The sequence below is a fragment of the Astatotilapia calliptera genome, chromosome 18, assembly GCF_964374335.1.
Source record: "Astatotilapia calliptera chromosome 18, fAstCal68.1, whole genome shotgun sequence".
NCBI classification, from domain to species: domain Eukaryota; kingdom Metazoa; phylum Chordata; class Actinopteri; order Cichliformes; family Cichlidae; genus Astatotilapia; species Astatotilapia calliptera.
In genome coordinates, this window is record NC_137439.1 from 23943220 (window position 1) to 23955259 (window position 12040).

The 12040-nt window shown below is 41.3% G+C and overlaps 1 protein-coding gene across 6 annotated transcripts in view; it reads right to left on the bottom strand.

Moving 5' to 3' along the window:
* Positions 1–10683, bottom strand: part of LOC113009911 (SPRY domain-containing SOCS box protein 4-like) — an 87707-nt gene extending 77024 nt beyond the window's left edge. For 2 of the 6 annotated variants that reach the window (XM_026148565.2, XM_026148557.2), the window contains exon 1: positions 10449–10683. The gene's annotated coding sequence lies outside the window, so the exon portion shown is untranslated. Of the gene's footprint in view, positions 1–8580; positions 8713–10382 lie in introns of those variants that run through there. The other 4 variants (XM_026148567.2, XM_026148558.2, XM_026148559.2 and 1 more) reach the window with 3 other exon arrangements.
* Positions 10684–12040: the final 1357 nt, after the last annotated feature.

The following is a 12040-nucleotide window of genomic DNA, read 5'->3' on the forward strand; positions in this document are numbered from 1 at the left end:
TCAAAGCTACAACCAGCTGTGCCATTATCATCTCCCTGCTGTGTGTGTCTGTGCGTGTGTGTGTGTACACATACATCCATTTTTCTGAATTACCTTTGTTTAAATGTATAATGCAGGCTTTCTTTAAGCCTATATGAACTTTTTTCAAATTGGGAGCTTTTAATCATTTTCTGGCTTTTGTCTTTGTGTGTGTGTGCGTGCGTGTGCGTGTCTGTGTGTAGGCCCATCTCCATAATTAGGGCAGACCAGCCACACATGGGTCTCCCCTGACACTTCCCCTCCAAGATTTAAATATTCATGAGACTCTAAACGCTTTCATGAGCTCTGTAATTATGGACAGAAAATAGTCAGAGAGAGCCAAAGAGAGAAAAAGGGAGAAAGTGGGAGGCAGAGTCGGAAATGCCCTTAAATTAAAAAGAAAAAAGAAAAAGGGTGACCAGCAGTATTTACAGATAAGATCGATACTTTTGTGCAGTTGTGCGACCAAAGCCAACGGACCTGCTGACACACCGGAAAGGACAGGTAATCTTTAAGGAGATATCTCCTGATTCTTGTTATATTTTTAACATAATTTGCAGTGATTGTTGATCATGCTGGTATCTCATTATGCGAGTTTACATCATTAAGAGCTCTTGATTTGATAGAGAGAGGCTTTATCACTTTGACCATTGCTATTTAAGTGCATGAGCAGATAATTTAATTTGTTAATTCATTTTTAATTTAACAGATACTGCAGTCATTACGAGATGTTTCTTGTACTTTAAGCAGCCACAATCAATGATCATTAGTTTTTGTGATTATTTGAAAAGCAGATTATCTCCGTTTATTCCCTTTTAGGTTAGAATATCTGCCAAGCAGACTTGGGCAATAACCCAAATATGTACACAGGCTGACATGAAGAGTCGACCTAGATGTGATTCATCTCATTTGAATCACGCAAGTATGTTCGCTAAAAGCTTTTCCCTGGATATTCTAGCGACCTCTTTGCTCTCTAGACGCAAGCCTCAAAACAGCATGCGTTTTAGTTATTGCTGTCATTCAACTATGTGTAACATCAAAAGTGTTTATATTGCTTTCAAATGGTTGTGGAAAGGTAGTGAAATTGGAAAACAGTGCTCACATTTGGACAGTCTTTGCAGGTATGTAAACAAATGAAGTGATCAGTAAATTGTATAGATATTATAACAACAAAAGAAACAGGTTCAAAATCAGATGCTTTCCAGATGTTGTTGTATGGTGGATCAAAATCTGACAGTACTTTTCTGCATTTACAATTCTATCAATTTTGCAAAGATCTCCAACACTACTGTCTGAAACCCCAAACCATGACAGAGCCTCCACTGTGATTTCAAAGTGTACCGCTCTCCTCACCTCCTCCATACATACTGATGGCAAATTTTATTTCATGACTCCCTCGGGCGTGTTGCCACAGATTTTCAGTCAAATTCTTGTATACTTCAGATTTAAGAATGGCTTCTTCACCCTTCCACTGAGACCATTTCTGATGAGGCTTCAGTGAACAGCAGATCTGCCTGATGCAGCCATCAGGCTCTGTGTTAGTTCTTTGCTGGATCTTTCTTAGGGACATGCCTTTCAAATACAATTCATCTGCTTGGGCTAGAGTTTCAGGCCTGCCTCTTCTTCTTTTGTTCTCCACTTTTTAGTTTCCTCACACAGTGCACACCACACTCAGATAAGCCAGGTTTTTTTGTTAGTAACACAGTGTCTACAGATACAACTAAAAACTGGTTCTTTGCCAATTTGTTGTTACGTGTAGACACAACACTGGTTCATCGCCCTAGTCAGGTGCCTTTGTAATTGATTCCTTAGGTCAGTTTTAAGTGGCTTAAAGACACACACACAAAAAGCATTCCTCTGAAAATGGTCGGCTACAAGGACTGGACTGAAGATAGGTGAATAAGCAGCCAAAAGTGTGGAGAACTGTTACACAAGAGCACTTAAAAAAAAGAAATTACAGGCATGTCTGGTTCCTTGAAAGTGAATTAGAAACGAGGGGTGAGGACCGTATTTCCTGGTTGGACTGGTGACTGGCTCATTGTCAGCAGAGGAGGGACAAACACAGAAATCACCTTCAGATTTCTATTCAGGATTCCTTGAGTGCCGTGTGCATTTTTTGATAAGAAATGCAAACCTTTACGCTTGTTTTATCACGCATGGTTCTGTTATATTCCACAGCCTATAACAATAAAACATGTCATTGGCTGAATTTCCCACAAGTATTTCAGCACTTTTTTTTTTTTTTGAAATTGCTTTCGCATTTAAAGCCTCAGGACAAATCTAACTTCAATATTTGTGCAAATGTGATGTGTTGTAACTGGGCCTTATGATTCTGTCTGGTCTATTTTTACTTTATAAAGAAAATAGTTGGCAAAGTCAGCAAGGATTCCAGTTACAACACCACTCACAGATGATATGTGAGAACCCTTCCAGGATTTCAAAGAAAGTCTCTGACAGGAAATTCTTTAGTTTCCCTTTTTAGTAAAACAAAATATCACCTGTCATCGAAGCCAACATTAGTAAGTAGGCCCTCTAGAATTTCTTTCCATTTCATTTTCTTCACAGCTATCTGATGTTTTGGGGCTCTAGACAAAACAATCACATGCCTTCTTTGCATTCCAGGATGAGTAAATAGATTTTATCCTCCTGAAAAAGCCATCAGATAGTCTGGTGGAAGACATGAAATCACAGTCAGACAAAAGCATGAGGCAAATGATCCAGAGCCGATTGTCCTCGCACCGATGCAAACTGATGCTCAGCTGACACATGCACACACAACAACACAAGGAAACATTTATCCTGAGCAGAAACACACACTGGCAAACCTCACGGACACTAAATCGCCTTAAAATGACAAATAAGCAGGGGGACAGAATCTCAGACGCTGTCGTCATTTATATGTAAATGAGCGCACCGCTACTCTCCTCCACACAGCCCTCTTGGCTCTCAAGAAACCACAAGATGGAGCAAACTTTCAATCAGATCAGACAAGATGTCAGACAAGATGATTGTAAGCGACAGGAAGCCAAATGATGCGTGACAAGACAGGGCATGATGAGGTGAAATGAGCTAAAATGACAGGGTTTACGAAGAGCGGGCATTAACTGAAAACGCAGGTATTTGTCACAGCACTAATGACTGCAAGTTTCCCTGTTTTCTTTCCAAGGACTCTGAAATTACGGGCGGCTCGTCAGGGCTGTGTGTTGACCACTTATTGCAGCAAACTCCCTTAAACAGACACAAATCACCCAAAATGACAATAAAATGACAAGAAGCATCGACTGCGTGCATCCTGATAAACTGGTGATTCAACTAAGGTGCAGTTTGTGGTAAAGATGCACGCAATGGTTTTAGGAAAATAAGGCACTGTGACTGCATCCCTGACATTCCCATACAAGGAGGAAATCTGCCAATATGACTATAAAGTGCACCATTACTGGAGTTACCCTGTCACTGTAATGGCCTCTGTGAGTCACAAGTACTTTAGCGACACAAAATACCACCCACACACACGCACAGACAGGCACGAACACACAGGTGAATGTGCATACACACTGCTGCATTTAAACACTAAGCACATGCCAAGGGCAGGAGGAACACACCATCTTCCTTTATGCTTCTCGCTGCAGCGGTTAATGTCATTGACTTTAGAGTGCAGCCCTGCATGAGAGTGCAGATTTTACTTGAGTGATGTCTGTGTGTTAAAGTATAGGCTTGTGTGTCTGTGTGTAACCATTTTTGTAAGCTCAGCAATCCAAGAGTGACTTAACAAAAGGCTGCTGAATATAAATCTATTCCCTCTCCATCTGGCAGGGTAAAAAAGGCACATATTTACATTGCTGTCCAAAGACAGGCAGAGATAAAAGGTTCAAAATACTATTAGGACTCTTAACAGCTATGAATTAGCCAAGCAGGAAGCTCCCTGGCAGAAAAATGATGCCACTCTCAAATAAAATTAGGAGAACACATAAATCGCACATCTGAACTTGATGAACAAAATATTCAAGTTGAAAATTTTAACAGTGTAACAAGCGGTCAGCTGTTAAATTAAAATCGCCAACCCTGCGAAATCACGTCAAAAGTCAAAGCTAAAAACTGAAAGCTGATCCAGCTTTTGCAATAATGTGACTCATGAGTCTGCATGGCCTCCACGTGCTTCCCAACAATGTCTCGGCATGCTCCTGATGAGACGGTGAATCTGGGAATTAGAGGATCTCCTCCCAGTGAACTCCAGGACAGTGTGTGGCACAATTTGGTAACGTTGCATGCGCTGATTCAGTGTCACACCACACCATGACCACTTGAAGTTAGCATCATTCTGGACCAGCTGGAATCCAGGGCCTTCCACACCAGTGTAAGGTCTGACAGTGGGTCTGAGGACTTCAGTCAATGTACTATTGGCTAATGGGTGGAGGTCTTTGTGACCCTCTATGGATACACCGCTCCAGATCATCACTGACCCACTCCCAAACTACTCATGCTACATGAGTAATTTATAGTGTTGTACGTAGCATAACCTTCCCCACTGCATCTCCAGTGTCCTTAATGTCTGTCATGTGCTCAGTGTGAACTTGCTCGTGACAAAAACAGCACTAGTGACAAACCAGCCTTTCTGGTAGCAATGCCAGGCAAGCTGCATGGTGCTGAGCTGTGACCAGAGGTCCCATTAAAGGCCATCTGGCCCTCATCCAGTCTGTTTCAGTTAGTTTGATCATAAAACCAAAAGTGACTGTTGGAGGTCATTCTGTAGGAGCGGATATCAGTCCTGCTGCTAGATTGATGCCCTTCTAGGGGACTGTCTAGATGTCCTTGTGCAACAGTCATCTCCTGGTATCACCTCAACACTCCTGAGACGGTTCAGGAAGTAACAGCAAACACTTTTTTGGCAGCACGCATGGACGTGCCATCCAGGAACATCTGTGCTACTAGTGCAGCACAAATGGGCTGCTGGTACCATCCACAGACAGTATAAAAGATGGAAGTAGCTACTGTGATGCCATTCACCGGTTTTTGAAGTCATCTTTTAAAGTTGAGCGTTTCCTCCATCATTATCTTGGTTGCAAAAAACGCAAAAAAAATGTTCGGAGGAAGGGCAGATATGGTTGAAACCACATTGGTTGGCTATGACTTGTGAGCGAAAGCTTGTTGGCCAATGTGCGTGCAGTTTCACACCACAGATGAGCCTTTTTGAAACATGGCATGACCATGACACACTTTAAAGAGGTCGAGTCAGACAGCCTTTCTGGTGGCCTTTAGCTTGATTGTTTTATTTTATTTTAAGTTTATTTTTTTGGGAACTTACACCATGGTATCTTTTTTTTTTTCAACACAGAAGCTATGTCCATGTTTAATAATGTCTAAGGTATCCATAACATGCTACTTTAACCCTCATTACAAATAATTAAGAAGAGTAAAGAAGCTATAACCAGACCAAAATCGTAAGCACTAGGAAAACTAAGAACACACATACTCCAACTTAACTAAAGCATGTTGGATTCATAGAACTAATTTACTTTTAAAGTAAAACAATCACGGTTCCTAGCCATTTTGCCCCCCCACACACACACCTGAGCATGAGGCAGCTGTTAGCTTAGCGGCTAGGGAACTTTTCCGTCACACTATTTAAAACATGAATAACGAAGTTAGCTGAGTGACTTTTTCTTACTCACTGCTAAGCAGGGCAAAGTTCTGAACAGTAACCTATATAGCAAATGTGCTTAAATAACACACTATTTAACGAACCCAAAGCACTGTACAAACCCGAACACAACTGCGACTGCAGGAAGTAACGTGATCAAGGTCAACAGCAAGGGTCGCTGGAAGCTCTCTGCTGATTGGCTAGGTTGTGTCATAACAGATCACCCAATTCATTGATCTCTTATCAACTAAAAAGACATGTCTAAATTATCTATTTATATCACAAAATGCCAAGCATTACTTTCTACTTATTTTATTTCCCCGCTGAGGCTACACTACCAAAGTGACAAGGAAACTATCTAATAGCAAAACTGGCGAAAAAACAGGTGGGACAGAGCGCAATAATCTGTGGTCACCACCTACAAAACCAGTTCCTTTTTGGGAGTCATCCTTTTCTTGCCCAAATTGGCTAGTTTGGCATTCCTGAAGTTAAACTTGCTTTTGTGTTATACTGTGATGATTGACTATTCCCTTATTTTTTGAGCAGTTTGGAGTTACCCAAGTAATACTATGCCTTCCCATTTTGCTTAGGCCACAGATACACAGACCTAGAGGTCTGGTAACCGTGTGTTGCTAGGGAAAGCTGTGCACTCCGCATCCAGTTGGTTTTGATAGCCAAAATACCAAACTAGAGACTTCAAAATATAACATAATTCATTGCGAACAAGCCAACTTTTTAGTTTGGACATGTGACATTTAAGTACAATTAGAAATACAACATTTTGTTCATGCAACAGTACATACAAAGGCAGGATAAAAATTATTTCAAAACACGTAGTTTTTAACGCTTGCTCGTGTTTGCCAAAACATGACTCTCTCCATTAGAGCCGCAACCTTCTGTGCTATGTCCTGTGATCTATTTTCAACCTTGATTTAGTTTAATTTGAGACTTCACAGGTTCACATCTTTGAGTCTGCTTCCTGTCAGAGCATGCTTCCTGTGGTACAAAACAACCTCAGTGGGAGAGGCGGGGAAAGAAAGTAATTAAAAATAATGATGGCTGATGGAAAGCCGCTCATACTGACTACAAAATGTTGTCTATCTTGTCACCAAATCGCCTTGTGTCTCACCGAATAATGAGCACAGTGACACATTGGGAACTGTGCAGAATGCAGATGAGCAATATGTTCAACAACTGTCGAAAGAAATGAGATAAAATCAGATTTAATATTTGCTTCTGTGACCAAGACGTTGATTAATTAATGAGCAATAAGGCTGTTGTTGCTTTTATGAGTTAGAGAAAGTCACCCGTCAGTAAGCAACAACTCTGACATCTTGATTCACAGCGAACTTTCACTATCTCAATCTGGGTGATTTTTACCACTACATCTATAACGCTAGACCCTATCTGTTCCGCTTAAACACCAAAGACAGGGAGTGATGAGAAACAGCCAAGCTAAAAAAAATAATCCTTATCGGGCCTACAAGCTGAATCCCATCTGCCTCTTTCCTTACACTGACTCATAGCACAGCTTATTAGTCCCTCTGGATGGATAAAAAGGAGCTTTTTTTGAGCCAGGAGAAAAGCAGGAAATAAAACAGAAAATAAAAAACAAAAACAGATTAAAAGTAAGAGAGCTGAATGAGCAAAGGAGGAGAGAGAAAATGTATAGGAAGTACAGGATTAGGTTGCATTCAGAAGAATTTAAAGTGCAGATGTAAACAAGTAAAATCACCTGATAGCTGACAGCACCAGGAAACAGTTTAAGTACACTTTTCTTCATACTTCTTTTTATTAAAGACCATTTAATACTTACTACCATACTTTAGAAAGTCAAAAAAACTGAACTGAACAGAATTGGAAAACAAATTTCCTTCAAAGTAAAAGTTGTGCCACACTTTTACCGAGGTCCTCCACTGTTCAGTGAGTAGTTGCCAAGTGTTTGCAGACAAGTCTGCATCTTCGAAGCAAACTACAGTAGACCGCAGCAATTTGCTAGCAACCACTTCTGCAACTGATTTCATCCAGAAATCGCTCACCAACCGGTTGGGGAATACACATTTTCCTTAACAACTGGAGAATCACCGACCGATCTCTAGATTTGTGCAAGTGAAGCCTGGAGATTCTCATATGGTTGAAGGTGTGAATGTGACGTTAAATGGTGATCTCGGTAGCGAACGCTAGAATAAGATGGACAGTATATATCAGCCTGCATGATAGAAAAGTACATCTAAAAACTAGGGGTGCAACGATACACAAAATTCACAGTTTGGTTCGGTTCGATACTTTGGTGACACGGTTCGATATATTTTCGATACAAAAAAAATGTTCATGCCTTTTTAATTTGTCATTTATTAAAATTTTAAATATATATTTTAACTCAAAAGTACAGTTTTTAAATGTAATGTTGCTGAAACAACAAAATAATAAATAAAAATAAATCTATCTGATCGAGAAATCACCCATCTTTGGAAAAGAGAGTTTATTACAGAGAAATGGCTCTTTCCAAAATAAAAGCTATACTATACGCTTCTTCTGGGCTATATTCTCGGCAGCATATTAAACATATCAGGTCCCCATAAGGAGAATCATGTGCTAACGGCTGTCTAAATGACTCTGGTAAAGTTTGTAGCATGCGTGCTTGTTGTTTTTGTCTGCTTCCACTTGTCTTTGCACTAGGATGATGTCTGCGTAAACGTGCAGTCATATTCGTTGTGTTCCCCCTAGTGCTGTCAGCGTTAATCTCGTTGAAATGACATTAACGCCATAACACGGCAAATCTTCGGTAACGAGGATCGCCCCGTGCGTGGGGCATCAACATGTTAACAAGCTAACTGCGCTAACGCACTAGTTCCCACCAATGTAATTGAGCACTGCGTGGCACATCCAACATACTGTTTTACTTTTGTCCATGACACGTTTACCTTCAGGGTCATACTTTACATGAAGACCAAAATAGCTCCAAACACCAGATCTGAATGAGGGTGGGGGAGGTTCTACTTCGGGTAGCGTTGAGGCAGCTGCCATGTTGCAACGAGCTTAGCTTCTGTCTTGCTAGCTTGTGCTGCGCTCAGTGGATCTGCACTCGACAATGCAGCCTAGGCGGAGTAGTCGAACGCAGATCCACTGAGCGCTCAACACAGACAGCATCGTCAGAAGGAAAGTTGATAAAATAAATAAAAAATTTTGTATTGCTCGAAACTAGGGAGCCCCGCAGGGGACATGGGAGAAGAAAAAATTAGGGGGACATGGGATCTCGCAAAAGTCCGTCTTAATTTTTTTTTCTCCCATGTCCCCTGCGGGGCTCCGTACGATGCATATGCGTACTGAACCGAGCACTGTATGAACGGTTCAATATCGATACCAGTATTGTTGCACCTCTACTAAAAATCTCTAGGAAGCTGTTTCAGGCTACACTAATCCTTCATGTAACTGAATGGAAAAAAATAAACCTTTTCAAAAGTCACTGAAGAATTCAATATACACCTGTGTTAGCACAATGTTTAAATTGCCCAAGCACTTCTCATTGTTATTGATAGCGCAGCAGCTACAATATCAGTTTGAGTGTTTGGGCCATTAAATGAAAGTGTAAACAGCTCAAGTGTCCATAATTCAATCAGCAGAATAGGACAACAGGCAGGAGGAAAAAGAACTGTGGCAAGAACAGCAGAAAAGTGCAGGAGATGGGAATTGAGGATATGAGATGAAAGGAAACAGAAGGGAAGAAGTTAGTGAAGGAAAATGCTGGTAAACAGTCTGATCTCCTGTAGTGACCAGCTGGTGAGATCCAACAGACAGATAAATGACCCCCTGTCACTCTTACAAAGCTCCGTCTCCTCCTTCTGCTTCATCATCCTCCCTCCTCTCCTCCGCAAGCCCCCACCCTCCCCTATTTAGACAGGTCATCCATCAACAAGCACACTCCACCGACCACCTTTCCACACCAACACTTTTGCCCATTACTTGTTAGAAAGCCATATGCAGACACACTGCACCAGGCACACGTGTCCTTGCACTCTTGTCTTGTCAAGTTTCCAGGGCCTTCTCCTCTCTCCTCCACTCTCCTCTCACCCTCCATCATCTACCCTTCTTTTCTCTCCTCCCCTCCCACCATCTGCTCTCCATCTTCCATGTCCTTGTCACCTTATCCAGCTTAATAAATGCCAAGGTGTGAAAACACAGATAAATCAGAGTGCAGCGAGGAAAAGCGGTGTTACTTTAACAAGATGGATTAATCTAACTGACACCTAAAATTCACTATCAAAACAGCATTTTTATTGGGCTGTTTTCAAAGTTGGGGGTTATATATAGAATTTTGGAACAATTACCTACTGCGTTAATATAAATGTTGATCACTCAAGTCAAGTGAAGTCAAGTCAAGTGAAGAGGCTTTTATTGTCATTTCAACCATGTACATGTACTCATTTAATGACCTACACTAATCTCCCCCTCTGTCACACACAGACAGGCAACACAGATATCATCTGTGTCACTCTTTCCATCTCTGCGATGATGTCAAAGGAGGTGAGATGGCAAGATGTGGACACTCAGGTGAATTCATGCACCCTGAGATGTCACTGCACCGCGGAGCAACAGAGGAAACTTTATCACACGACTGAACTACAGCAATGACTATAAGTTTAAATTGTGGTACTTTTACGTAAACTTGTGCAATCAGTCAACAGTACAAAGAGAGCTGATGACACGTAATAAAGAAAAACCTCACATTTTGCTCGCATGCAGGAAACCCAAATCCTGCGGGCGGTCCAGGATACACGGGGATAACACTCACCGACCTGTCCTCAATCAGTCCACAAATGATAGTTTTCCCGGGCGAAATCTCTGCGGGATACGAAGAAACGAAGTACCTCGCCTCCTCCGCTGACGACAACAGCGTTATTCCAGCGCTGTTACCAATGTTTTTGGCGATTAAGCGACGGTTTCTTTGTTGTAGTAAACAGGAGCTCGACACATCAAGGTAGCCAAGCACCCAGAGTCCGCTTACTCCACAGAACGAGCGCCGATTGGTCGCTTCAGCCACAACGCAGCTTTCTGCTTTGTCGCGATTGGGTCAAGATGGTGCTTTCAAAAGCTGCTCGTAAAGTGGGAATCCCGAAGTGGCAGTACATGATAAACGATGGCAAACCCCACTACTGACACAGTTCATTGTGTCACTTATAAAAACAGTTTAAATCGTATCTGTGACGTGTCCTTCGAAATAATTACGCCACTCAGGCTGTAAACTGAACTTGTACTGAAATTTCAAATGCCGTTAAAGCCATTTGAGCTCCTCTCTTTAAGAGGATACTTGCTGCCACTTCAGCGTTTAGAAAAGTGAGTCACTTGGTTCCTACACGTAATAACTGCCCCCTTGTGAGTTTCAGGTTGTATGACATGGTGATATCTAAAGGAAAAAAGAATCTGAAGCTTTACCCAGAAACACTCACTGTGTGAAACCTTAATCCACGTTTAATATATGTATTATACTGTAATGTAGTATATATAGTTTACATACATATATGACACATAATGTGAAAAGCATTATATATGTGCTATGAAATCTCCGGAGCACACTGTCTTTGCAGATGAATTTGCAAACATATTCTCTAAATTTCTCACTGTTTGTGAAGGCATCGCTACCCCCATGGTTCATGTGATTTCTTGTATTGTGGTTTCCATCTGAATGTTTATTAACAAACAGGTCAGCAGGCTGTTAACTGGAAGTCAATTAAGATATTTCACCGCAAAAGTGATGTGGTCCGCTGCGGTAACTTCGAGTCACATTATTTTGTGTAAGTAAATCAGAGGAGGGCTGATCGATCTGCATCCACTCATAAAAAGGGGCCACGTGTGATTGTGCTAGTTGTGCTGAATAGCCCAAATAGAAAAACGGTACCGAATCAATAGAAACTAATGTCTTTGGGCCTTTCTTTATTCCGACCAGCGAGTGCGAAGATGGATTATTTCAATCATCGTTTACGTACATTTTATAGACACTTTTGTCAGGATATGTGCGGAGTCGAATCTACCTCAGCATGATGGATAGAAGAGATTATGTTCTTTTTATTTTACACTGTGGGATTAAATCACTTAAATTATATATTATTCATGACATGAAACAGAAATATAATATTAAAGAACTGAACGGTGCGCTGATCAGTTCCATCGGAAGAACTTTAGCTCCCCCTGGCGGTGAAAATAGGTAAATGCAAACAGTTGACGGAGTATTCCCCAGTGCCTTCATGATCCTTTTTCTATAAAAGTTATACACAAAGCGACCACTTCATTGAGTACGCCTTGCTAGCACTGGACTCCCTTAATTCCTCATTGCACAGATTCAACAAGGCGCTGGAAACATTCCTCGGAGACTTTGATCTATTTTCC